This window comes from Siphateles boraxobius, unplaced genomic scaffold (genome assembly GCF_051911475.1).
Source record: "Siphateles boraxobius isolate OS27281-9 unplaced genomic scaffold, OSU_SipBor_1 42, whole genome shotgun sequence".
Lineage (NCBI taxonomy): Eukaryota > Metazoa > Chordata > Actinopteri > Cypriniformes > Leuciscidae > Siphateles > Siphateles boraxobius.
In genome coordinates, this window is record NW_027509053.1 from 185,458 (window position 1) to 210,358 (window position 24,901).

The 24,901-nt window shown below is 48.5% G+C and overlaps 14 non-coding genes and 1 pseudogene across 14 annotated transcripts; all 15 read right to left on the reverse strand.

Moving 5' to 3' along the window:
- Positions 1-2,498: 2,498 nt before the first annotated feature.
- trnav-aac (transfer RNA valine (anticodon AAC)) lies at positions 2,499-2,571 on the reverse strand. The gene has a single exon. It is a non-coding gene; the product is annotated as a tRNA-Val (tRNA).
- Positions 2,572-2,784: 213 nt separating this feature from the next.
- trnav-uac (transfer RNA valine (anticodon UAC)) lies at positions 2,785-2,857 on the reverse strand. The gene has a single exon. It is a non-coding gene; the product is annotated as a tRNA-Val (tRNA).
- A 137-nt stretch (positions 2,858-2,994) lies between these two features.
- Positions 2,995-3,067, reverse strand: trnav-uac (transfer RNA valine (anticodon UAC)). The gene has a single exon. It is a non-coding gene; the product is annotated as a tRNA-Val (tRNA).
- A 2,598-nt stretch (positions 3,068-5,665) lies between these two features.
- On the reverse strand, positions 5,666-5,738 carry trnav-aac (transfer RNA valine (anticodon AAC)). Its single transcript has one exon. It is a non-coding gene; the product is annotated as a tRNA-Val (tRNA).
- Positions 5,739-5,951: 213 nt separating this feature from the next.
- On the reverse strand, positions 5,952-6,024 carry trnav-uac (transfer RNA valine (anticodon UAC)). The gene has a single exon. It is a non-coding gene; the product is annotated as a tRNA-Val (tRNA).
- Positions 6,025-6,161: 137 nt separating this feature from the next.
- On the reverse strand, positions 6,162-6,234 carry trnav-uac (transfer RNA valine (anticodon UAC)). Its single transcript has one exon. It is a non-coding gene; the product is annotated as a tRNA-Val (tRNA).
- A 1,099-nt stretch (positions 6,235-7,333) lies between these two features.
- Positions 7,334-7,406, reverse strand: trnav-cac (transfer RNA valine (anticodon CAC)). The gene has a single exon. It is a non-coding gene; the product is annotated as a tRNA-Val (tRNA).
- Positions 7,407-8,074: 668 nt separating this feature from the next.
- On the reverse strand, positions 8,075-8,147 carry trnav-uac (transfer RNA valine (anticodon UAC)). Its single transcript has one exon. It is a non-coding gene; the product is annotated as a tRNA-Val (tRNA).
- Positions 8,148-8,413: 266 nt separating this feature from the next.
- Positions 8,414-8,486, reverse strand: trnav-cac (transfer RNA valine (anticodon CAC)). Its single transcript has one exon. It is a non-coding gene; the product is annotated as a tRNA-Val (tRNA).
- Positions 8,487-9,154: 668 nt separating this feature from the next.
- trnav-uac (transfer RNA valine (anticodon UAC)) lies at positions 9,155-9,227 on the reverse strand. Its single transcript has one exon. It is a non-coding gene; the product is annotated as a tRNA-Val (tRNA).
- A 266-nt stretch (positions 9,228-9,493) lies between these two features.
- On the reverse strand, positions 9,494-9,566 carry trnav-aac (transfer RNA valine (anticodon AAC)). Its single transcript has one exon. It is a non-coding gene; the product is annotated as a tRNA-Val (tRNA).
- Positions 9,567-10,092: 526 nt separating this feature from the next.
- trnav-cac (transfer RNA valine (anticodon CAC)) lies at positions 10,093-10,165 on the reverse strand. The gene has a single exon. It is a non-coding gene; the product is annotated as a tRNA-Val (tRNA).
- Positions 10,166-11,174: 1,009 nt separating this feature from the next.
- Positions 11,175-11,247, reverse strand: trnav-cac (transfer RNA valine (anticodon CAC)). Its single transcript has one exon. It is a non-coding gene; the product is annotated as a tRNA-Val (tRNA).
- Positions 11,248-11,370: 123 nt separating this feature from the next.
- trnav-aac (transfer RNA valine (anticodon AAC)) lies at positions 11,371-11,443 on the reverse strand. Its single transcript has one exon. It is a non-coding gene; the product is annotated as a tRNA-Val (tRNA).
- A 13,147-nt stretch (positions 11,444-24,590) lies between these two features.
- LOC143707655 (FGGY carbohydrate kinase domain-containing protein-like) overlaps positions 24,591-24,901 on the reverse strand; it is a 33,864-nt pseudogene continuing 33,553 nt past the window's right edge.

Here is a 24,901-nt window from a genome sequence, read left to right on the forward strand (position 1 = left end):
ATTTTGTTGGCCGAACATTTTATATTACTGTACAGGAAACCTCAATGGTCATTTGTTTTATTTTTGTCCTTTTCTAAAGAGATTAAACAACAAACATCCCTGCAAGTGTACTGACCTGCTCAACAGAAAATCGCATACGAAATTTTTGCAAAAATCACCCACAGTTTCCGCCCAGTTTCAAAATGGGGACTTTTCGCGTGTGAGGCGAACGTGATAACCACTACACTACAAACACGTCTTCAGGTTGCAGACATAAATCTTTAGGTGCACGCTTATTAAAAAGCATATAAAGGAAATGAGCGCTGCACCCACCTAGCGTGCCAAAGAGTTTGCATTTTCTGTCAGAATCCAACCACTGTTTCTGCTCGGTTTCGAACCGAGGACCTTTCTCGTGTTAGGCGAATGTGATGACCACTACACTACAGAAACCTATTGTTGAGAGGGATGTGCTTTTTAGAAGATGGCTCCTTCCCATAATCTGCCCTGCAAGCAGTGTGACAGTCTGTAAATTCCAAAAACAACAGAACAGAGGTCATTCGGCACCCACCTAGTGGGTGCTTCTCATTTCTTATTTGTGCATCCTCGTTTCCTTTCCTCGCTTCCTTTCCTAGCGTCTCAGCTCCACCCCCTGTAGGTTTTGAGGGAAGGACGCAAGGAAAGAAAATGAGGACGGAGGAATCGAATGAAAGCTTTTTTTATTCATTGGAATACTTGATCACTCGCGCGTCAATTCATAGCGTCATCAGCAGCGCTCAAAGGATCTGCCCTTATGTTGTTGAAGTTTGTTTATTTAAGAAATTCATAATAAATGATAATAAAGCAAGATACCCTGTTGAAATATGTGTAATGTGTGGTTTATATAAACTGCAAAGGTAAAGTATACATTAAAACAGATTGTGATCGATGTGAAGGGGGAGGAGAATGTATACGCGCGTCACGTTTAGTCGATAAATCTCTTCCGCATAGGATACACCTGTGTATCCTCGCTCATGACTCCTCTGGAAGCCTCCTCACTCCTCGATCCTCGCCTCCTCGCGGTGCAATTAGAGAATTGAGATGTCCTTCAAGATGGCTGCGCTCGATCGGTTTCCGGGTCATAGGATGGAGGACAGAGGAACGAGGAGACGAGGAGGGATATTGCGAAGCACCCAGTGTCATTCGGCATGGCAGTCTGCCTACGGCTCCTTGATACGATGGCCTTCACCTGTCTTAAAAGTAAGGGTTTTGTAGCGAATTGCAGCATTTATATTTAACATGCCTCCACTTGTTTCCACCCAATTTTGAACTGAGGACCTTTCGCGTGTAAAGCGAACGTTATAACCACTACACTACGGAAACTTGGTCTGGATCTCATTCCCACCTCTTCTAGCGTACGCTTGTTCAAAAGCGACTGAAACTATAGACTGCCCAGTGTTTTTAACATGGCAAAAAGCTGCTAATTTTGTTGGCAGACCGAACATTTTATATTACTGTACAGGAAACCTCAATGGTCATTTGTTTTATTTTTGTCCTTTTCTAAAGAGATTAAACAACAAACATCCCTGCAAGTGTACTGACCTGCTCAACAGAAAATCGCATACGAAATTTTTGCAAAAATCACCCACAGTTTCCGCCCAGTTTCAAACTGGGGACTTTTCGCGTGGGAGGCAAACGTGATAACCACTACACTACAAACACGTCTTCAGGTTGCAGACCTAAATCTTTAGGCGCACGCTTATTAAAAAGCATATAAAGGAAATGAGCGCTGCACCCACCTAGTGTGGCAAAGAGTTTACATTTTCTGTCAGAATCAAACCACTGTTTCTGCTCGGTTTCGAACAGAGGACCTTTCGCGTGTTAGGCGAATGTGATGACCACTAAACTACAGAAACCTATTTGTGCTTTTTAGAAGATGGCTCGTTCCCATAATCTGCCCTGCAAGCAGTGTGACAGTCTGTAAATTCCACAAACAACAGAACAGAGGTCATTCGGCACCCACCTAGTGTCATTCGGCATGGCAGTCTGCCTACAGCTCCTTGTTACGATGGCCTTCACCTGTCTTAAAAGTAAGGGTTTTGAAGTGAATTGCAGCATTTATATTTAACATGCCTCCACTTGTTTCCAGCCAATTTTGAACTGAGGACCTTTCGCTTGTAAAGCGAACGTGATAACCACTACACTACGGAAACTTGGTTTGGATCTCATTCCCACCTCTTCTAGCGCACGCTTGTTCAAAAGCGACTGAAACTATAGACTGCCCAGTGTTTTTAACATGGCAAAAAGCTGCTAATTTTGTTGGCAGACCGAACATTTTATATTACTTCACAGGAAACCTCAATGGTCATTTGTTTTATTTTTGTCCTTTTCTAAAGAGATTAAACCACAAACATCCCTGCAAGTGTACTGACCTGCTCAACAGAAAATCGCATACGAAATTTTTGCAAAAAACACTCACAGTTTCAGAACTTTTTTTTTTTTCAGAACAGAACAGTTAAAAATTTCTGTCAGAATCCAACCACTGTTTCTGCTCGGTTTCGAACCGAGGTCCTTTCGCGTGTTAGGCGAACGTGATGACCACTACACTACAGAAACCTATTGATGAGGTGCATGTGATTTTTAGAAGACGGCTCCTTCCCATAATCTGCTCTGCAAGCAGTGTGACAGTCTGTGAATTCCACAAACAACAGAACAGAGGTCATTCGGCATGGCAGTCTGCCTACAGCTCCTTGGTACGATGGCCTTCACCTGTCTCAAAAGTAAGGGTTTTGTAGCGAATTGGAGCATTAAATTTAAAATGCCTCCACTTGTTTCCGCCCAGTATTGAACTGAGGACCTTTCGCGTGTAAAGCGAACGTGATAACCACTACACTACGGAAACTTGATTTGGACGGTACCCACCTAGTGTCATTCGGCATGGCAGTCTGCCTACAGCTCCTTGGTACGATGGCCTTCACCTGTCTTAAAAGTAAGGGTTTTGTAGCGAATTGCAGCATTTATATTTAACATGCCTCCACTTGTTTCCACCCAATTTTGAACTGAGGACCTTTCGCGTGTAAAGCGAACGTGATAACCACTACACTACGGAAACTTGGTTTGGATCTCATTCCCACCTCTTCTAGCGTACGCTTGTTCAAAAGCGACTGAAACTATAGACTGCCCAGTGTTTTTAACATGGCAAAAAGCTGCTAATTTTGTTGGCCGAACATTTTATATTACTGTACAGGAAACCTCAATGGTCATTTGTTTTATTTTTGTCCTTTTCTAAAGAGATTAAACAACAAACATCCCTGCAAGTGTACTGACCTGCTCAACAGAAAATCGCATACGAAATTTTTGCAAAAATCACCCACAGTTTCCGCCCAGTTTCAAAATGGGGACTTTTCGCGTGTGAGGCGAACGTGATAACCACTACACTACAAACACGTCTTCAGGTTGCAGACATAAATCTTTAGGTGCACGCTTATTAAAAAGCATATAAAGGAAATGAGCGCTGCACCCACCTAGCGTGCCAAAGAGTTTGCATTTTCTGTCAGAATCCAACCACTGTTTCTGCTCGGTTTCGAACCGAGGACCTTTCTCGTGTTAGGCGAATGTGATGACCACTACACTACAGAAACCTATTGTTGAGAGGGATGTGCTTTTTAGAAGATGGCTCCTTCCCATAATCTGCCCTGCAAGCAGTGTGACAGTCTGTAAATTCCAAAAACAACAGAACAGAGGTCATTCGGCACCCACCTAGTGGTTGCTTCTCATTTCTTATTTGTGCATCCTCGTTTCCTTTCCTCGCTTCCTTTCCTAGCGTCTCAGCTCCACCCCCTGTAGGTTTTGAGGGAAGGACGCAAGGAAAGAAAATGAGGACGGAGGAATCGAATGAAAGCTTTTTTTATTCATTGGAATACTTGATCACTCGCGCGTCAATTCATAGCGTCATCAGCAGCGCTCAAAGGATCTGCCCTTATGTTGTTGAAGTTTGTTTATTTAAGAAATTCATAATAAATGATAATAAAGCAAGATACCCTGTTGAAATATGTGTAATGTGTGGTTTATATAAACTGCAAAGGTAAAGTATACATTAAAACAGATTGTGATCGATGTGAAGGGGGAGGAGAATGTATACGCGCGTCACGTTTAGTCGATAAATCTCTTCCGCATAGGATACACCTGTGTATCCTCGCTCATGACTCCTCTGGAAGCCTCCTCACTCCTCGATCCTCGCCTCCTCGCGGTGCAATTAGAGAATTGAGATGTCCTTCAAGATGGCTGCGCTCGATCGGTTTCCGGGTCATAGGATGGAGGACAGAGGAACGAGGAGACGAGGAGGGATATTGCGAAGCACCCAGTGTCATTCGGCATGGCAGTCTGCCTACGGCTCCTTGATACGATGGCCTTCACCTGTCTTAAAAGTAAGGGTTTTGTAGCGAATTGCAGCATTTATATTTAACATGCCTCCACTTGTTTCCACCCAATTTTGAACTGAGGACCTTTCGCGTGTAAAGCGAACGTTATAACCACTACACTACGGAAACTTGGTCTGGATCTCATTCCCACCTCTTCTAGCGTACGCTTGTTCAAAAGCGACTGAAACTATAGACTGCCCAGTGTTTTTAACATGGCAAAAAGCTGCTAATTTTGTTGGCAGACCGAACATTTTATATTACTGTACAGGAAACCTCAATGGTCATTTGTTTTATTTTTGTCCTTTTCTAAAGAGATTAAACAACAAACATCCCTGCAAGTGTACTGACCTGCTCAACAGAAAATCGCATACGAAATTTTTGCAAAAATCACCCACAGTTTCCGCCCAGTTTCAAACTGGGGACTTTTCGCGTGGGAGGCAAACGTGATAACCACTACACTACAAACACGTCTTCAGGTTGCAGACCTAAATCTTTAGGCGCACGCTTATTAAAAAGCATATAAAGGAAATGAGCGCTGCACCCACCTAGTGTGGCAAAGAGTTTACATTTTCTGTCAGAATCAAACCACTGTTTCTGCTCGGTTTCGAACAGAGGACCTTTCGCGTGTTAGGCGAATGTGATGACCACTAAACTACAGAAACCTATTTGTGCTTTTTAGAAGATGGCTCGTTCCCATAATCTGCCCTGCAAGCAGTGTGACAGTCTGTAAATTCCACAAACAACAGAACAGAGGTCATTCGGCACCCACCTAGTGTCATTCGGCATGGCAGTCTGCCTACAGCTCCTTGTTACGATGGCCTTCACCTGTCTTAAAAGTAAGGGTTTTGAAGTGAATTGCAGCATTTATATTTAACATGCCTCCACTTGTTTCCAGCCAATTTTGAACTGAGGACCTTTCGCTTGTAAAGCGAACGTGATAACCACTACACTACGGAAACTTGGTTTGGATCTCATTCCCACCTCTTCTAGCGCACGCTTGTTCAAAAGCGACTGAAACTATAGACTGCCCAGTGTTTTTAACATGGCAAAAAGCTGCTAATTTTGTTGGCAGACCGAACATTTTATATTACTTCACAGGAAACCTCAATGGTCATTTGTTTTATTTTTGTCCTTTTCTAAAGAGATTAAACCACAAACATCCCTGCAAGTGTACTGACCTGCTCAACAGAAAATCGCATACGAAATTTTTGCAAAAAACACTCACAGTTTCAGAACTTTTTTTTTTTTCAGAACAGAACAGTTAAAAATTTCTGTCAGAATCCAACCACTGTTTCTGCTCGGTTTCGAACCGAGGTCCTTTCGCGTGTTAGGCGAACGTGATGACCACTACACTACAGAAACCTATTGATGAGGTGCATGTGATTTTTAGAAGACGGCTCCTTCCCATAATCTGCTCTGCAAGCAGTGTGACAGTCTGTGAATTCCACAAACAACAGAACAGAGGTCATTCGGCATGGCAGTCTGCCTACAGCTCCTTGGTACGATGGCCTTCACCTGTCTCAAAAGTAAGGGTTTTGTAGCGAATTGGAGCATTAAATTTAAAATGCCTCCACTTGTTTCCGCCCAGTATTGAACTGAGGACCTTTCGCGTGTAAAGCGAACGTGATAACCACTACACTACGGAAACTTGATTTGGACGGTACCCACCTAGTGTCATTCGGCATGGCAGTCTGCCTACAGCTCCTTGGTACGATGGCCTTCACCTGTCTTAAAAGTAAGGGTTTTGTAGCGAATTGCAGCATTTATATTTAACATGCCTCCACTTGTTTCCACCCAATTTTGAACTGAGGACCTTTCGCGTGTAAAGCGAACGTGATAACCACTACACTACGGAAACTTGGTTTGGATCTCATTCCCACCTCTTCTAGCGCACGCTTGTTCAAAAGCGACTGAAACTATAGACTGCCCAGTGTTTTTAACATGGCAAAAAGCTGCTAATTTTGTTGGCCGAACATTTTATATTACTGTACAGGAAACCTCAATGGTCATTTGTTTTATTTTTGTCCTTTTCTAAAGAGATTAAACAACAAACATCCCTGCAAGTGTACTGACCTGCTCAACAGAAAATCGCATACGAAATTTTTGCAAAAATCACCCACAGTTTCCGCCCAGTTTCAAAATGGGGACTTTTCGCGTGTGAGGCGAACGTGATAACCACTACACTACAAACACGTCTTCAGGTTGCAGACATAAATCTTTAGGTGCACGCTTATTAAAAAGCATATAAAGGAAATGAGCGCTGCACCCACCTAGCGTGCCAAAGAGTTTGCATTTTCTGTCAGAATCCAACCACTGTTTCTGCTCGGTTTCGAACCGAGGACCTTTCTCGTGTTAGGCGAATGTGATGACCACTACACTACAGAAACCTATTGTTGAGAGGGATGTGCTTTTTAGAAGATGGCTCCTTCCCATTATCTGCCCTGCAAGCAGTGTGACAGTCTGTAAATTCCACAAACAACAGAACAAAGGTCATTCGGCACCCACCTAGTGTCATTCGGCATGGCAGTCTGCCTACAGCTCCTTGATACGATGGCCTTCACCTGTCTTAAAAGTAAGGGTTTTGTAGCGAATTGCAGCATTTGTATTTAACATGCCTCCACTTGTTTCCACCCAATTTTGTACTGAGGACCTTTCGCGTGTAAAGCGAACGTGATAACCACTACACTACGGAAACTTGGTTTGGATCTCATTCCAACCTCTTCTAGCGTACGCTTGTTCAAAAGCGACTGAAACTATAGACTGCCCAGTGTTTTTAACATGGCAAAAAGCTGCTAATTTTGTTGGCCGAACATTTTATATTACTGTACAGGAAACCTCAATGGTCATTTGTTTTATTTTTGTCCTTTTCTAAAGAGATTAAACAACAAACATCCCTGCAAGTGTACTGACCTGCTCAACAGAAAATCGCATACGAAATTTTTGCAAAAATCACCCACAGTTTCCGCCCAGTTTCGAACTGGGGACCTTTCGCGTGTGAGGCGAACGTGATAACCACTACACTACAGAAACACGTCTTCAGGTTGCAGACATAAATCTTTAGGTGCACGCTTATTAAAAAGCATATAAAGGAAATGAGCGCTGCTACCACCTAGCGTGGCAAACAGTTTAAATATTCTGTCAGAATCCAACCACTGTTTCTGCTTGGTTTCGAACAGAGGACCTTTCGCGTGTTAGGCGAACATGATGAACACTACACTACAGAAACCTCTTGATGAGGCACATGTGCTTTTTAGAAGATGGCTCCTTCCCATAATCTACTCTGCAAGCAGTGTGACAGTCTGTGAATTCCACAAACAACAGAACAGAGGTCATTCGGCATGGCAGTCTGCCTACAGCTCCTGGGTACGATGGCCTTCACCTGTCTTAAAAGTAAGGGTTTTGTATCGAATTGCAGCATTTATATTTAACATGCCTCCACTTGTTTCCGCCCAGTTTTGAACTGAAGACCTTTGCGTGTAAAGCGAACGTGATATCATGGCATATGCTTTTTAGAAGATGGCTCCTTCCCATAATCTGCTCTGCAAGCAGTGTGACAGTCTGTGAATTCCACAAACAACAGAACAGAGGTCATTCGGCATGGCAGTCTGCCTACAGCTCCTTGGTACGATGGCCTTCACCTGTCTCAAAAGCAAGTGTTTTGTAGCGAATTGGAGCATTACATTTAAAATGCCTCCACTTGTTTCCACCCAGTTTTGAACTGAGGACCTTTCGCGTGTAAAGCAAACGTGATAACCACTACACTACGGAAACTTGATTTGGACGTCAGTCCCACCGCTTCTAGGGTACGCTTGTTCAAAAGCGACTGAAACTATAGACTGCCCAGTGTTTTTAACATGGCAAAATGCTGCTAATTTTGTTGGCAGACCGAACATTTTATATTACTGAACAGGAAACCTCAATGGTCATTTGTTTTCTTTTTGTCCTTTTCTAAAGAGATTAAACCACAAACATCCCTGCAAGTGTACTGACCTGCTCAACAGAAAATCGCATACGGAATTTTTGCAAATACCACCCTTAGTTTCCGCCCAGTTTCGAACTGGGGACCTTTCGCGTGTGAGGCGAACGTGATAACCACTACACTACAGAAACACGTCTTCAGGTTGCAGACATAAATCTTTAGGTGCACGCTTATTAAAAAGCATATAAAGGAAATGAGCGCTGCTACCACCTAGCGTGGCAAACAGTTTAAATATTCTGTCAGAATCCAACCACTGTTTCTGCTTGGTTTCGAACAGAGGACCTTTCGCGTGTTAGGCGAACATGATGAACACTACACTACAGAAACCTATTGATGAGGCACATGTGCTTTTTAGAAGATGGCTCCTTCCCACAATCTACTCTGCAAGCAGTGTGACAGTCTGTGAATTCCACAAACAACAGAACAGAGGTCATTCGGCATGGCAGTCTGCCTACAGCTCCTGGGTACGATGGCCTTCACCTGTCTTAAAAGTAAGGGTTTTGTATCGAATTGCAGCATTTATATTTAACATGCCTCCACTTGTTTCCGCCCAGTTTTGAACTGAAGACCTTTGCGTGTAAAGCGAACGTGATATCATGGCATATGCTTTTTAGAAGATGGCTCCTTCCCATAATCTGCTCTGCAAGCAGTGTGACAGTCTGTGTATTCCACAAACAACAGAACAGAGGTCATTCGGCATGGCAGTCTGCCTACAGCTCCTTGGTACGATGGCCTTCACCTGTCTCAAAAGCAAGGGTTTTGTAGCGAATTGGAGCATTACATTTAAAATGCCTCCACTTGTTTCCACCCAGTTTTGAACTGAGGACCTTTCGCGTGTAAAGCAAACGTGATAACCACTACACTACGGAAACTTGATTTGGACTTCAGTCCCACCGCTTCTAGGGTACGCTTGTTCAAAAGCGACTGAAACTATAGACTGCCCAGTGTTTTTAACATGGCAAAATGCTGCTAATTTTGTTGGCAGACCGAACATTTTATATTACTGTACAGGAAACCTCAATGGTCATTTGTTTTATTTTTGTCCTTTTCTAAAGAGATTAAACCATAAACATCCCTGCAAGTGTACTGACCTGCTCAACAGAAAATCGCATACGAAATTTTTGCAAAAACCACCCACAGTTTCCACCCAGTTTCGAACTGGGGACCTTTCGCGTGTTAGGCGAACGTGATGACCACTACACTACAGAAACCTATTGATGGAACATGTGCTTTTTAGAAGATCCCTCCTTCCCATAATCTGCTCTGCAAGCAGTGTGACAGTTTGTAAATTCCACAAACAACAGAACAGAGGTTATTCGGCATGGCAATCTGCCTACAGCTCCTTGGTACGATGGCCTTCACAAGGGTTTTGTAGCGATTTGCAGCATTTATATTTAACATGCCTCCACTTGTTTCCACCCAGTTTTGAACTGAGGACCTGTCGCGTGTAAAGCGAACTTGATAACCACTACACTACGAACACTTGATTTGGACGTCAGTCCCACCTCCTCTAGGGTACGCTTGTTCAAAAACGACTGAAACTATAGACTGCCCAGTGTTTTAAACATGGCAAAAAGCTGCTAATTTTGTTGGCAGACCAAACATTTTTTATTACTGTACAGGAAACCTCAACGGTCATTTGTTTTATTTTTGACAGAAAATGTGCCTGCATCCCTGCAAGTGTACTGACCTGCTCAACAGAAAATCGCATAAGAAATTTTTGCAAAAACCACCCACAGTTTCCACCCAGTTTCGAACTGGGGACCTTTCGCGTGTGAGGCGAACGTGATAACCACTACACTACGGAAACACGTCTGCAGGTGGCAGACATAATTCTTTAGCTGCACGCTTATTAAAAAGCATATATTATGGAAATGAGCGCTGCTACCACCTAGCGTGGCAAACAGTTTAAATTTTCTGTCAGAATCCAACCACTGTTTCTGCTCGGTTTCGAACAGAGGACCTTTCGCGTGTTAGGCGAACGTGATGAACACTACACTACAGAAACCTATTGATGACGCACATGTGCTTTTTAGAAGATGGCTCCTTCCCATAATCTACTCTGCAAGCAGTGTGACAGTCTGTGAATTCCACAAACAACAGAACAGAGGTCATTCGGCATGGCAGTCTGCCTACAGCTCCTGGGTACGATGGCCTTCACCTGTCTTAAAAGTAAGGGTTTTGTATCGAATTGCAGCATTTATATTTAACATGCCTCCACTTGTTTCCACCCAGTTTTGAACTGAAGACCTTTGCGTGTAAAGCGAACGTGATATCATGGCATGTGCTTTTTAGAAGATGGCTCCTTCCCATAATCTACTCTGCAAGCAGTGTGACAGTCTGTGAATTCCACAAACAACAGAACAGAGGTCATTCGGCATGGCAGTCTGCCTACAGCTCCTTGGTACGATGGCCTTCACCTGTCTCAAAAGCAAGGGTTTTGTAGCGAATTGGAGCATTACATTTAAAATGCCTCCACTTGTTTCCACCCAGTTTTGAACTGAGGGCCTTTCGCGTGTAAAGCAAAGGTGATAACCACTACACTACGGAAACTTGATTTGGACGTCAGTCCCACCGCTTCTAGGGTACGCTTGTTCAAAAGCGACTGAAACTATAGATTGCCCAGTGTTTTTAACATGGCAAAATGCTGCTAATTTTGTTGGCAGACCAAACATTTTATATTACTGTACAGGAAACCTCAATGGTCATTTGTTTTATTTTTGTCCTTTTCTAAAGAGATTAAACCACAAACATCCCTGCAAGTGTACTGACCTGCTCAACAGAAAATCGCATACGAAATTTTTGCAAAAACCACCCACAGTTTCCGCCCAGTTTCGAACTGGGGACCTTTCGCGTGTGAGGCGAACGTGATAACCACTACACTACGGAAACACGTCTTCAGGTTGCAGACATAAATCTTTAGGTGCACGCTTATTAAAAAGCATATAAAAGAAATGAGTGCTGCACCCACCTAGCGTGGCAAACAGTTTAAATTTTCTGTCAGAATCCAACCACTGTTTCTGCTCGGTTTCGAACCGAGGACCTTTCGCGTGTTAAGCGAACGTGATGACCACTACACTACAGAAACCTATTGATGAGACACATGTGCTTTTTAGAAGATGGCTCCTTCCCATAATCTGCTCTGCAGGCAGTGTGACAGTCTGTAAATTCCACAAACAACAGAACAGAGGTCATTCTGCATGGCAGTCTGCCTACAGCTCCTTGGTACGATGGCCTTCACCTGTCTCAAAAGTCATACCGATCTTTATGGGAGCTCCCTGGCCACAGCGCTATGGAGGGCCAGGATCGGAGTTGGGCTTGCACGATTGGAAGGCGCAGGCGGAATATCTGGCCGGATTACAGGGACTGAGTGCATCACAGAAAGTACAGTTTGTGTTGGGGTCTTTGGAAGCAGAAGCCAAAAGAGAAGTTCTTGCTGCATCAGAAGCCACACGGGCTACCGCGAAAACTATCTTCGATTTCCTGTCCGGATTATATGGAGACTCTACCCCGGTGGCCACTCTTCGTGCCCAGTTCTTTAACTATCAACAGGGGCCTAAGCAGACTCTTCGGGCATACTCCTTGAAATTGTGGGAGCAGTTTGGCCGGCTGTTGGGTGAACTTCGTCGGGGTCGAGTCGAGGGCGGATCGATGGTGAGAGAGAGGTCGTATTCGGAGAAGGGGCGAGCTCCTGTGCGCCGCCCCCTACGTCCTGTGGGCCCCCGGTTCCAGTGGGATGACCAGGGAAGGCCCATCTGTATTAATTGTGGAGACCCGGGACACATCAGTCGTCAGTGTGGGCTCCGTCGGGGTTCTCAAGGGGGTTTTTAGTCCCACCGGCTACTGTGGGTCAAGTGGCCGGGACACCTTTGTGTGACCCTCCTTCTGTTCCTGTTTTACGAGACGACAGGGTTGGGCGCTGTCCCACCGTGGAGGTTCAAGCTAACGGAGTCACGATAGATTGTCTGGTCGATACAGGTTCTCAAGTTACGTTATTTTCGGAGAGCCTGGCCCAGGAGTTGGTTGCAGATCATCGGCTCCAAGCAGTGGACGCTTCTAGTCTGACTTTACGGGGGCAAATGGTCTGGACATCCCTTACACTGGGTACATCGTGGTAGACTTTCTGGTCCAAGGGGTTCCCGTCCAACAGAAAGGGGTCGTTATCGTCCGAGATCATTGCTTGGGCATTCATCGAGCACTCCTAGGGATGAACGTTATACTGGATTGCTCGGAGGAATTGTTTCTGGGACGGCCAGCTCGGACTTCTCTGTCATCGGCGAAGCAGGACAGGGACCGGATTCTGGCCGATTGCCGAAGAGTGCACGTGGCTAGTCAAGTGAAGGAGAGAGAAGGCATCGGTCGAGTAGCCTGTCGGTACGCTTTGTCTGTCCCAGCCCAGAGCGAGACCGTGCTTTGGGTCCGAGTACCTTCAGGACCCTGTGGGACGGGTACCTGTGTCCTGGTAGAGCCCCATGAGGACTGTCAACCCATTGAAGTGGCTCACGGGCTGACGGCCATCCACCGTGGGCGAGTCTCAGTAAAGGTGCGGAATGCCAATCCCTACTCCGTGCTCCTTCGTCGACACCAACGTCTGGTTCGAGTTTCCTCGGTACGCTCTGCCCAGGTTCACAAGCATCAGTACGTCTGCTTCAGGCAGGTGAGCTCTGCGGTGGTGGAAGTCGCCGTCCGCCCAGTTGAGGCAGAACCAGGCTCTGTGGGAGGAGGGGTGCCGACCCATTTGATGGGAGAGTCCCTGAAGGGTGAAAATCTGGAGGAGGAACAGGTGTTACAGCTCCAGGAGCTCTTGAGAAAATGGCAACATGTGTTCTCGACCCACGAAGAAGACTATGGCTGCACAGGGGTAGTGAGGCATCAAATACCTACCGGTGAAGCGATGCCTAGCCAAGAGCGGTATCGTCCGGTGCCACCCACCCTCTATGCCGAGGTCCGCGCCCTGTTGAAAGGGATGCTGGAGGGAGGAATTGTTCGAGAGAGCAGTAGTCCCAGGGCGGCGCCAATTGTTCTGGTTCAGAAGAAAACGGGAGCTTGGAGGTTCTGCGTTGACTACCGCAAACTCAACAGTGTAACGAAGAAAGATACATTCCCGTTGCCACGGATTGAAGACTCACTCACCTGTCTCACACAAGCGGCGTGGTACTCCACATTGGACCTGGCGAGTGGATACTGGCAGGTGCAGGTAGACGACCGAGATAGAGAGAAGACAGCCTTCACCACCCCGTTTGGGTTATTTGAATGGGACCGGATGCGGTTCGGCCTGTGCAATGCTCCTGCGACCTTTCAGCGCTTGATGCAGCACTGTCTAGGGGGACAACTGGTCGACTCAACGCCGGTATACCTGGACGATGTGATCGTCTTCTCCCCTGACTTCCGCACTCACCTGCACCATCTAGGTGGGAGGAGGACCACCTAGGGAGGAGGAGGAACACAGGAAGTGTTCAGGGCCATGGAGAAATATGGGCTAAAGCTTAGGCCAGACAAATGCCAGTTATTGCGGAAGAAGGTACAGTTCTTGGGACATCGTGTCAGTGCTGCAGGGATATCCCCCGACCCGGAGAAGGTGGCAGCTGTCCAAGGGTGGGAGCCACCCCGGGCAGTGAGACAGGTGCGGTCGTTCCTGGGGTTCGTGGGATTTTGTCGACGCTTTATAAAAGGATTATCTGGGCTTGCTTGGCCATTGAACCAACTCCTTGCTGGTTCCGGACGTGCCCGTGGCAAAGGCTCCCCGTCAGTGCATTGGGATTCCACCTGTGAGACCACCTTCCAGAACCTCAAGCAGGAACTTCTGAGGGCCCCTATCTTGGCCTACGCAGACTTCACCCAGCCGTTCCTTCTGTACACTGACGCCAGCAATGCAGGTTTGGGAGCCGTGTTGGCCCAAGAGCACCAAGGAGTGGAGAGAGTGATTGCATACGCAAGTCAAAGTTTACATCCCGCAGAGCGGAACGCGGCAAATTACAGTTCCTTCAAAATCGAACTACTGGCAATGAAGTGGGCCATGACGGAGAAGTTCAAAGATTACCTGTTGGGAGCCAAGGTGACGGTGATTACGGATAATAATCCATTAGTACACTTGCAGACCGCCAAGTTGGGGGCAGTAGAACAGCGTTGGGTGGCACAACTAGCAAATTATGATTAACAGCTTAAATACCGACCCGGCAGAGAACACGTAAATGCGGACGCCCTGTCCAGACTCCCAGTCATCCGGAGGGACAACCAAACACCCCTTTGTACCCCTGGCCCTGAAGACGAGTTGCTGATGGCAATGGTGGAAGCTCCCGGGACCCTGAGGGCTGTTCCGTCTAGTTGGGGATGGGACCCCGGGCGGTGGAGAAGGCTGCAGCTGGGAGATGCAGACCTGTGTCAGGTTACGTTGTACCTTAGACAGGGATACATGCCGAGAGCAGAGGAAAGCGGGCTCAGACGGTGGGAGTACAACATCTCCTAAGGCAGTGGAAGAGGCTGCGACTTAGAGAAGGGGTAATCTGCCGTTCGATGCAAGATCCCCGAACACAGGAGACAGTACACCAGGTGGTGGTACCGGAGGGCCAAGTCTCGAGCTATTGACTGCATTCCACACCCATACTGGCCATCAGGGCCAAGAGAAGACGCTGTCTCTGCTGAGGAGGTATTTCTACTGGCCTAGGATGGAAAAGAAAGTTGAGGAGTTCGTTCAGAGTTGTCCACTGTGTACGTTGTTCAAACGCAGGAAGGAAATCCGAGCCCCATTGGTCCCCCTGTGGCCCAAAGCACCTCTGCACATCATAGGAATCGATTTCCTGACTTTAGGTCGGCCGACGGATCGATTTCAAAATATCCTGGTGATGACTGACCTATTAACTAAATACGCCTAGGCCATCCCCACTGTAGATCAGACGACAGTTACCACAGCCAGCGCCCTTTGGAGGGCAGTGATACAACCTTTTGGCTCCCCAGAGACCCTACACTCAGACCAAGGTTCAAATTTTGAGTCCCGAGTGATCCAAGAGCTGAGCCACCTTTATGGGTGCCGGAAGACCCATACGACCTCATACCATCCTCAGGGTAACGGGGGTGCGAAAGGTTGAACCAGACCCTGTTGGGGTTATTGGGGACCCTAGAGAGTGAACAACAGGGCCAATGGGCCGAGAGTCTCCCCTCTCTGTTGCAAGCCTATAACAATAGTGTGCACAGTATCACCAGGTATGCTCCTTCCTACCTTATGTTTGGGCGCCATCTCCGCTTACCTGTGGACTTGCTCCTGGGGACCGAGGCTGCAGAAAGAGGGTATAGTACCACTGACTCGGTGAATCGGCACCACCACCAACTGCTCGATGCCTACCGACGAGTCTCAGATCATCTGAGTGCAGAAGCCGCCAAGAACAAGCGGCTATACGACCGGACTGCCCGAGAGGCCCCTTTGTTACCAGGGGAGCGAGTGCTGGTAAGGGACAACCGGCGCTCAGGGAAGGGGAAGCTCCGCGATCGCTGGGAGTCGACGCCATATGTGGTGGAACGACGACAAGGGCCTGATGCTCCAGTTTACTCGGTACGACCCGAGGGGAAACCAGGACCGATACGGGTGCTCCATCGAAACTTGCTCCGTCCATGTCCGAACTATTCGCAGCTAGCGGCCGAGGCCCCAAGTGCGCCACCCGCCCCAGAGGTACTCATGGTAGGGTGGTCTGTGGTCCCGAGGGACCCTGAAGTTGAAGCAAGAGTGGCTCCGCCCTCGCCACTCCGACGGTCTCAGCGGGACACCCGAGGACAGCCTCCTGAGAGGTATGGCGAATGGAATTGAAGAACACCGGTTCTCGGGACTAGAACCGATTGGCGGGGGGGATGTCACGGGTGACAAAAACGCGTAGTGAGCGGAACCCTCTTGGTGAGTCACGAGTTTCTCGAGGGAACGATTTGTTTGCGACACATCCCACTCCAGTTCCAGGTGTGGCAGAAACATTGCCCGGCCTGATTAGCGCTAATGCACTGCAGGTGCAAGAGAGAGAGGAGCGGCGTTCACACAGGTGTCCGGCTTCACAAGCCAAAGATAAAAGGGCTATCCAGAGAGGTTTCGGGGAACGGGACGTGGATGTGGTCTGTTTTGTTTTTGGAGCAGTTTGGGGCTCAAGCTTTACTCGGGGAAGTTGTCTGGATGTGGGGAAGAGAGAAAGATAAGTGAATTGATTTCATCTTATGAACATTCGAAAAGCTTGAAGAGGATGCAGTGAATGTAAATCTGACTGTTGGGGAAGCTATGTGTTTCAGAGTGTGTTGAGGAGGAACTGAGGATTAAATATCCCCCACGGGAGTGTAACGAATGGATTGAGGCCTCTGATCAGCCCTATCGTGTGAATGAATTGCAGTGTTTTTGCCTTATTTATATACATTGATTCATGGCTGTGGATTTGAAGTGAACACGAGTGTGGTGTGCTTTTACTGAGAAGCGGCCCCAACCCCTGCTTACACGTTTGTGAAAAGTTATTATATCTGCTCTCCATCAGAAGCCCAGAGTGATACAGCTGAGTTTGGAAGTATGCAGTATCGCTGGTGAAGTAAGCTTTTAAATCACTGTCTCACTACTTTGCACTGACGAACAGTATCCTATGTTGAGAAGAATCCTTTACCTTCCTACTTACCATCTGAGTCTGGAAGTATGCAGTATCGCTCGTGAAGTAATTTTTTTAAATCATTGTTTCACTACTGTGTACTGACGAAAGTATTCTATACTGAGAAGAATCCTTACCTTCCTACTTAACGTCTGAGTCTGGAAGTATGCAGCATCGCTGGTGAAGTAAGCTTTTAAACCACTGTCTCACTACTGTGCACCGACGAAAGTGTTCTATACTTTGAAAAATCCTTATCTTCCTACTTACGGTCTGAGTCTAGAAGTATGCAGCATCGCTGGTGAAGAAAGCTTTTAAGTCACTGTTTCACTACTGTGCACTGCTGAAAGTATCTTATACTGAGAAGAATCCTTACCTTCCTACTTACTGTCTGAGTCTAGAAGTATGCAGCATGGCTGGTGAAGTAAGCTTTTAAACCACCGTCTCCCACTACTGTGCACTGACGAAAGTTTCATGTACTGAGAAGAATTCTTATCTTCCTACTTACCGTCTGAGTCTAGAAGTATGCAGCATTGCTGGTGAAGTAAGCTTTTAAATCACTGTCTCACTACTGTGCACTGACGATCGTATCCTATACTGAGAAGAATCCTTACCTTCCTACTTACCGCCTGAGTCTAGAAGTATGCAGCATCGCTGGTGAAGTAAGCTTTTAAAATCATTGTTTCACTACTGTGCACTGACGAAAGTATTCTATACTGAGAAAAATCCTTATCTTCCTACTTACTGTCTGAGTCTAGAAGTATGCAGCATTGCTGGTGAAGTAAGCTTTTAAACCACCGTCTCCCACTACTGTGCACTGACGAAAGTATCTTGTACTGAGAAGAATTCTTACCTTCCTACTTACCGTCTGAGTCTAGAAGTATGCAGTATTGCTGGTGAAGTAAGCTTTTAAATCACTGTCTCACTACTGTGCACTGACAAAAGTATCCTATACTGAGAAGAATTCTTACCTTCCTACTTACCGCCTGAGTCTAGAAGTATGCAGCATTGCTGGTGAAGTAAGCTTTTCAATCACTGTCTCACTACTGTGCACTGACGAAAGTATCCTATACTGAGAAGAATCCTTACCTTCCTACTTACCGTCTGAGTCTGGAAGTATGCAGCATCGCTGGTGAAGTAAGCCTTTGAATCATTGTCCCACTACTGTGCACTGACGAAAGGATTCTGTATTGAGAAGAACTCTTACCTTCTTACTTACCGTTTGAGTCCTGAAGTGAGCCGTATCCTTGGTGAAGTTGTCACAAGGTGACGAACTAGAGACGGAACTACACAGCCCACGGGGGGATGTTTCCGCCCGGAGCGGTTTCAACTGAACACCAAGCCGGCCTCAGATGCGTCGCTACCATAGGAACAGCAGCCGCTGATGGCAAAGTGACAGAAGGTGCGGCGCATTAAGTGACTGTGTGACGATTGGGACATGTCGCTTTTAGGAACAGACAAAAGCAAAACTTTGAGAGACTGAGTGGGTTGGGTGGGATTGCTGCGGCGTTCAAACTTTTCTTCTTGCTGAGAGAGAGTGAGAGATTTCTGTGGGACAAATCGGCTGGCGAGATCGATCCGTGGGAAGGGAATCCGCTACGAAGAACTGGGTGACGGAGAACAGAGAGGCAGAGGGCGAAGTCATCTATGAAGTATTATCGAGTCCACTTACTGGGGTGAAGATAAGTACCAACCTTCTACTGGCTGTATTATATGTGGGTTATACACGAAAAGATTATATATGAGGAGAAATGACATAAAAAACGGAGTCCAGATGTCTGAATGAGAAGACAGCTGTTAGGATTTGTGATTGCAGTCGCTGAATTCTTCCGTCTAATTACCCCCGCTGTCCAGAGCGAGGAGGTTGGCCGTGACCTTAAATTTCACGGAGTGGATGAGAGTGACGTGAGTTAATGCTGTGTCCCACTGTGTGTGGTTGAAGTGGAGTTATTGAATGCTTACTGTACAGAATTCTGTCACATGTCCATCGGTCTTGCCTTGTGTTACAGTCGGGAGTTTTCTGAGGAAGAGATTAAGTGAAAACGGACTTTAAGCCTGCTGTATTCTGATTCATCATTGATGCTGTTCTGGAGAACGGGGAAAATCCAGTTACCTGCTGTTCTGAGTGTTGAATATCCAAAGCCTGTTGTATTCTGATTCATCATTGATGCTGTTCTGGAGAACGGGGAAAATCCAGTTACCTGCTGTTCTGAGTGTTGAATATCCAAAGCCTGTTGTATTCTGATTCATCATTGATGCTGTTCTGGAGGACGGGGAAAATCCAGTTACCTGCTGTTCTGAGTGCGTCCCATCTGAAGCCCGCTGCATTTGTCTCATCGTTGCTGTTGTGGAGAACGGAGGAAACCTCAGGTACCCGTTGTTCTGAGTGTTGTGTATCTAAATCCTGTTGTACTCTGCTTCATTATTGATGCTGTTCTGGGGGACGGAGAAAATCCAGTTACCTGCTGTAGTAAAGGTTCAGTGTTGGTGTGATGGAAGAAGACAGGGGTCGGCGTGACTGGGACTCGTACACTTTTATTTAGTTAAGAAGAAATGCGCTGTGCGCGCTCTAACATAAATCAGGTTCACGTTCAAAATATCACTCTTTCCACTATATCCAATATCACTCTTCAGCGTCCAGCTCACGTCTCGTGCACGAGTCCCCAGTCCTTCTCTCTCCCGCTCTCTTGCAGCAGCCAGCTTTTATGCGATCTCCCCACGCCAATTACTGCAATCAGAGACAGGTGTTCGTCATTTTGCACTTGACCTACTTACTCACCGCTCGGCTCCGTCGTTGCTCTCGCGCTACAGACTTCGCTGAACCACGCCCCCCTCGCCACATACCCCCACCGCCCGACTCAGGCCGGGGAGCCGTCCGGCCTGCAGCCTCCCCCCTCTCCCCCCTCCTCCTGGAGAGGAAGTCAGCCACAACCATCTGTGCACCCGGCCTGTGGATCACCTTGAACTTAAAAGGCTGTAAGGCCAGATACCAACGGGTGATCCGCGCGTTGGTATCCTTCATGCGGTGGAGCCACTGCAGGGGAGCGTGGTCCGAACAGAGGGTGAACTCTCGACCCAGGAGGTAGTAGCGGAGGGTGAGAACGGCCCACTTGATGGCTAAAGCTTCCTTTTCAATGGTGCTGTACATAGTCTCTCTCTTCGAGAGCTTCCGACTAATGTACAGCACCGGCCGTTCTTCGCCCTCTATCTCCTGGGACAAGACTGCGCCCAGCCCCCTGTCCGACGCGTCAGTCTGTAGGGAAAAAGGGAGAGAAAAGTTAGGAGCCTGTAGGAGCGGTCCGCCACATAGAGCAGCCTTTATCTGGGTAAAGGCCTGCTGACACCGCTCCGTCCACTGGACAGTATCTGGTGCTTCCTTTTTAGTCAGATCAGTCAGCGGGCTAGCCAGGTCCGAATAATTAGGCACAAACCTCCTGTAATATCCAGCTAGCCCCAGGAACTGTCTAACCTCCTTTTTGGTCTTAGGTCTTGGACAGGTCGCAACTGCTGCGGTTTTATCAATTTGGGGACGCACCTGTCCATGACCCAAGTGGAAGCCCAGATACCTAACTTCCACGCGCCCAATTGCACACTTCTTTGGGTTGGCGGTGAGCCCCGCCCCTCGCAGCGTCCTGAGGACAGCTCGCAAATGCTGCATATGCCGCTGCCAGTCGTTACTATAGATGATAATGTCATCCAAGTAAGCAGCAGCATATGCAGTATGCGGCCGGAGAATTCTGTCCATCAGGCGCTGGAAGGTCGCGGGAGCCCCGAACAAGCCGAAAGGAAGAGTAACAAATTGGTGTAATCCAAACGGCGTCGTGAAAGCAGTTTTTTCTTTAGATATTGGAGATAAGGGGATCTGCCAATACCCTTTTGTCAAATCCAGTGTCGAATAAAAACGAGCGGTACCGAGCCGATCAAGCAATTCGTCAACCCGCGGCATTGGATACGCATCGAATTTCGACACAGCATTCACCTTGCGATAATCCACACAGAACCGGACGGAGCCGTCGGTTTTAGGCACTAAAACTATCGGGCTTGCCCAGTCACTGTTGGATTCTTCTATTACCCCCATGTCCAGCATAGCTTCTAATTCATCCTGAACTACTTTCTTTTTATGTTCAGGTAAACGATACGGCCGGCTGCGTACTATTACGCCCGGTTCGGTCTCAACGTGGTGCTGAATGAGATTTGTCCGACCAGGTAGGGGCGAAAACACATCAGCAAACTCTGCTTGTAAATTACGTATGTCAGTGATCTGGGACGGTGAGAGGTGGTCTCCGCCAAATGCCAGAGCGAGAGATTGGGATTTTGAGCTCGCTTCTGGACCGAGATCCTCCTCCCCACTTACCACCGTCGCCAGCATCACTGACTCCGCCTCATTCCATTTTTTAAGGAGGTTAAGGTGGTAAATTTGATGTGCCCCGTCCCTATCTGATCGGACAACCTCATAGTCGAGGTCCCCGACTCGCCGTGTGACCACAAACGGCCCTTGCCACTTCGCGAGTAATTTAGAGCTGGATGTGGGAAGCAATACAAGGACTTTATCTCCCGGTGCAAATTTGCGTAGTCTAGTCCCCCTGTTGTACAGCCGACTTTGCTTGTCCTGAGCCTGTAACAAATTCTCCATAGAGAGCCGCCCCAAAGTGTGGAGTTTTGTTCTCAGGTCCAAGACATACTGAATTTCGTTTTTGCTATTCGAAGGTCCGTCCTCCCAAGCTTCTCTAAGCACGTCCAGCACCCCGCGGGGCTGACGCCCATAGAGAAGCTCGAAGGGGGAAAACCCCGTGGAGGCTTGGGGGACCTCGCGTACAGCGAACAAGAGGGGTTCTAGCCACTTATCCCAATTTTTGGCGTCTTCCCGTACGAACTTACGAATCATGGATTTTAACGTGCGGTTAAAACGTTCCACCAAGCCGTCTGTTTGTGGGTGATAGACGCTGGTGCGAATCGATTTAATGCCCAATAATTCGTACAGTTCGCGAATAGTGCGTGACATAAACGCCGTGCCTTGATCGGTGAGAATCTCTTTCGGGATTCCTACCCGGGAGATTAATTGAAACAGTGCGCTCGCCACGCTTTTAGCGGAAATATTGCGAAGCGGCACTGCTTCTGGGTATCGCGTTGCATAATCCACCAGGACTAATGCAAAGCGATGCCCCCGTGCAGATCGTTCTAATGGCCCGATGAGGTCCATTCCAATTCTTTCGAAGGGGACCTCCATTAAGGGAAGAGGGCACAAAGGTGCTTTTGGGTTGGCCGGTGGATTCACCAACTGACATTCACGACAAGACGCGCACCACTTGCGCACGTTCTCGTGAATGCCCGGCCAGAAAAATCGGGTCATTAAACGATTTAGTGTAGCTGCCTGCCCTAAATGACCAGCCATCGGATTACAGTGAGCCGCCTGGAAAAGCATTTCCCGACGGCTCTTTGGAACTAATAACTGAGTTGTATCTTGCTTTGACTGGGTGTCTTGGGTCACCCGATACAACTTATCTTTTATGATAGCAAAATAAGGATATGAGGGCGGTCGGTCGGGGTGGAGGGGCTGCCCGTCGATCGTACGGACCTGGTCAAACGCATTTTTAAGCGTCTCATCTCGGGACTGTTCCAGAGGAAAGTCATCACGCTCTGAAAGAATCCTTCTTTCAACCGCGTTCCGAACCTCTGGGACAGATACCGAGGGCCCCGGCACAGCCTCTCCAACCTGAGCGACCGCTCCCCTCTCCTGCTTCCTTTTTGTCCCAGAAGCACCCGCACACAAATAACCCAATAGTGTTTTAAACCCCGGCCAATTGGTCCCCAAAATTAACGGGTGCCGGAGGTGTTGGCTAACGGCCACCTCCACACTATGCTTTTGGCCCCGAAATTGGATAATGACTGGCATTAAAGGGTAATCCATCACCTCCCCGTGCACACACCGAACCCTAACCGTGCGGCTCTTATCCAATGCCTCTGGTTGTATCAGATTTTGATGGATGGAGGTTTGGTTACAGCCTGAATCCACCAAAGCCTGATAGGTACCCCCCTTAATACTCACAGGTATTTGGTACAACCCAGCTTGATCGGGGGCAGCCTGCGGTGTGTCAGGGACCCTGACCAGTGTCCCCACCTCCATTACGGGGCACCGATCGATAAAATGTCCAGGGTCCCCGCAACGCCAACAGGCCGGCCCAGTCCTTCCCGCCGCCCCAATGGCGGGAAGTGGGTCAAGCGATTGGCGTGGGGAGAGCGGGGGTGCAGGAGGCGCAGTGGCAGAGGCTGTTCCCCTGGACGGCGTTCTGGGTGCGGGAACAGGCTCAGCCGTAGGTCCGGTCCTCCAGCGGGGCGCTGGCCTGGGCAGGAATCCTCCACGGGACCTGGGTAGAGGGACAGGGCGAGAAGAGAGAGAGAGAGAGAGAGAAGCTGCTGGAAGGGGTTCGCCGACCCCTGGGCACGCCACCATCTGGTCCTCCGCCAACTGGATGGCCTGGTTCAGCGACGTCGGGCGGTGGCACTGGACCCACTGCGCGGTCTTCCGGGGGAGCCGCGCGACGAATTGCTCCAGTACCACGTGGTCTATAATTCCCTCGACGTCGCGTCCGTCGGCCATCAACCACTTGCGGCACGCGTCCCGGAGCTGCTGCGCAAAGGCGAAGGGTCGGCCGGATTCCCCGAGCTCCAGTGACCGGAACCGCTGTCTGCTCTGCTCCGGGGTCCGGCCAACCCGCTGCAGAATGGCGCGCTTGAGGTCTTCATAGACCAGGAGGTTCTGGACTGGCAGCTGTTGTGCGGCGATCTGGGCTTCTCCGGCCAGCAGCGGGATCAGCCGCATCGGCCAGTCCGTGGACGGCCAGCCCCAGGCCTCGGCCGACCTCTCGAACAGCTCGAGGAAGGCTTCGGGATCGTCTCCTGGACCCATTTTGTGGAGGTGCATGGGCTGGGCCGAGGCTGGAGCTGGCGATGATGGTGTGGCCCGAACCTCCTGGTCCATCCAGCTCCGGAACTGCTCACGGTCCTCCTGCTGGGCCCGGAGGAGTGTCTCGAACCGACGCTCCTGGTGCTCCTCCATGGCCAGCAGGGCCCGATGTTGTTGCTGGTGGAGTCCCGCGAGCGCGTGGATGATGTCCGCAAGTGGGGACGGGGGCTGTGTGGCGGCGGCCTCTTCTTCCATACCGGGTTTCGGCACCAGTGTAGTAAAGGTTCAGTGTTGGTGTGATGGAAGAAGACAGGGGTCGGCGTGACTGGGACTCGTACACTTTTATTTAGTTAAGAAGAAATGCGCTGTGCGCGCTCTAACATAAATCAGGTTCACGTTCAAAATATCACTCTTTCCACTATATCCAATATCACTCTTCAGCGTCCAGCTCACGTCTCGTGCACGAGTCCCCAGTCCTTCTCTCTCCCGCTCTCTTGCAGCAGCCAGCTTTTATGCGATCTCCCCACGCCAATTACTGCAATCAGAGACAGGTGTTCGTCATTTTGCACTTGACCTACTTACTCACCGCTCGGCTCCGTCGTTGCTCTCGCGCTACAGACTTCGCTGAACCACGCCCCCCTCGCCACACCTGCTGTTCGGAGTGTGTTCCATCTGAGGCCGGTGCATTCTCGTCTCATCCTCGCTGTTCTTGGGAGTGGGAATAAACCCAGTTACCTGCTGCCCAGTCGACGCCCTTCACAGCCCCAAGCCTTCTGCACCGACATATTGGGAAGACCAAACGTACGTGGAGTACCTACTTGCTGTCCAGTCGATGCTCCTTCACAGCCGTAAGCTTTCTGCACCTGTTGAACTAAGAAGAACCAACTGTATTGAGAGGATTTACCTGCTGCCAGTCGACGCTCCTTCACAGCCCTAAGCCTACTGCACCGACGTATTGGGAAGACCAAACGTACGTGGAGTACCTACTTGCTGTCCAGTCGACGCTCCTTCACAGCCGTAAGCTTCCTACACCTGTTGTACT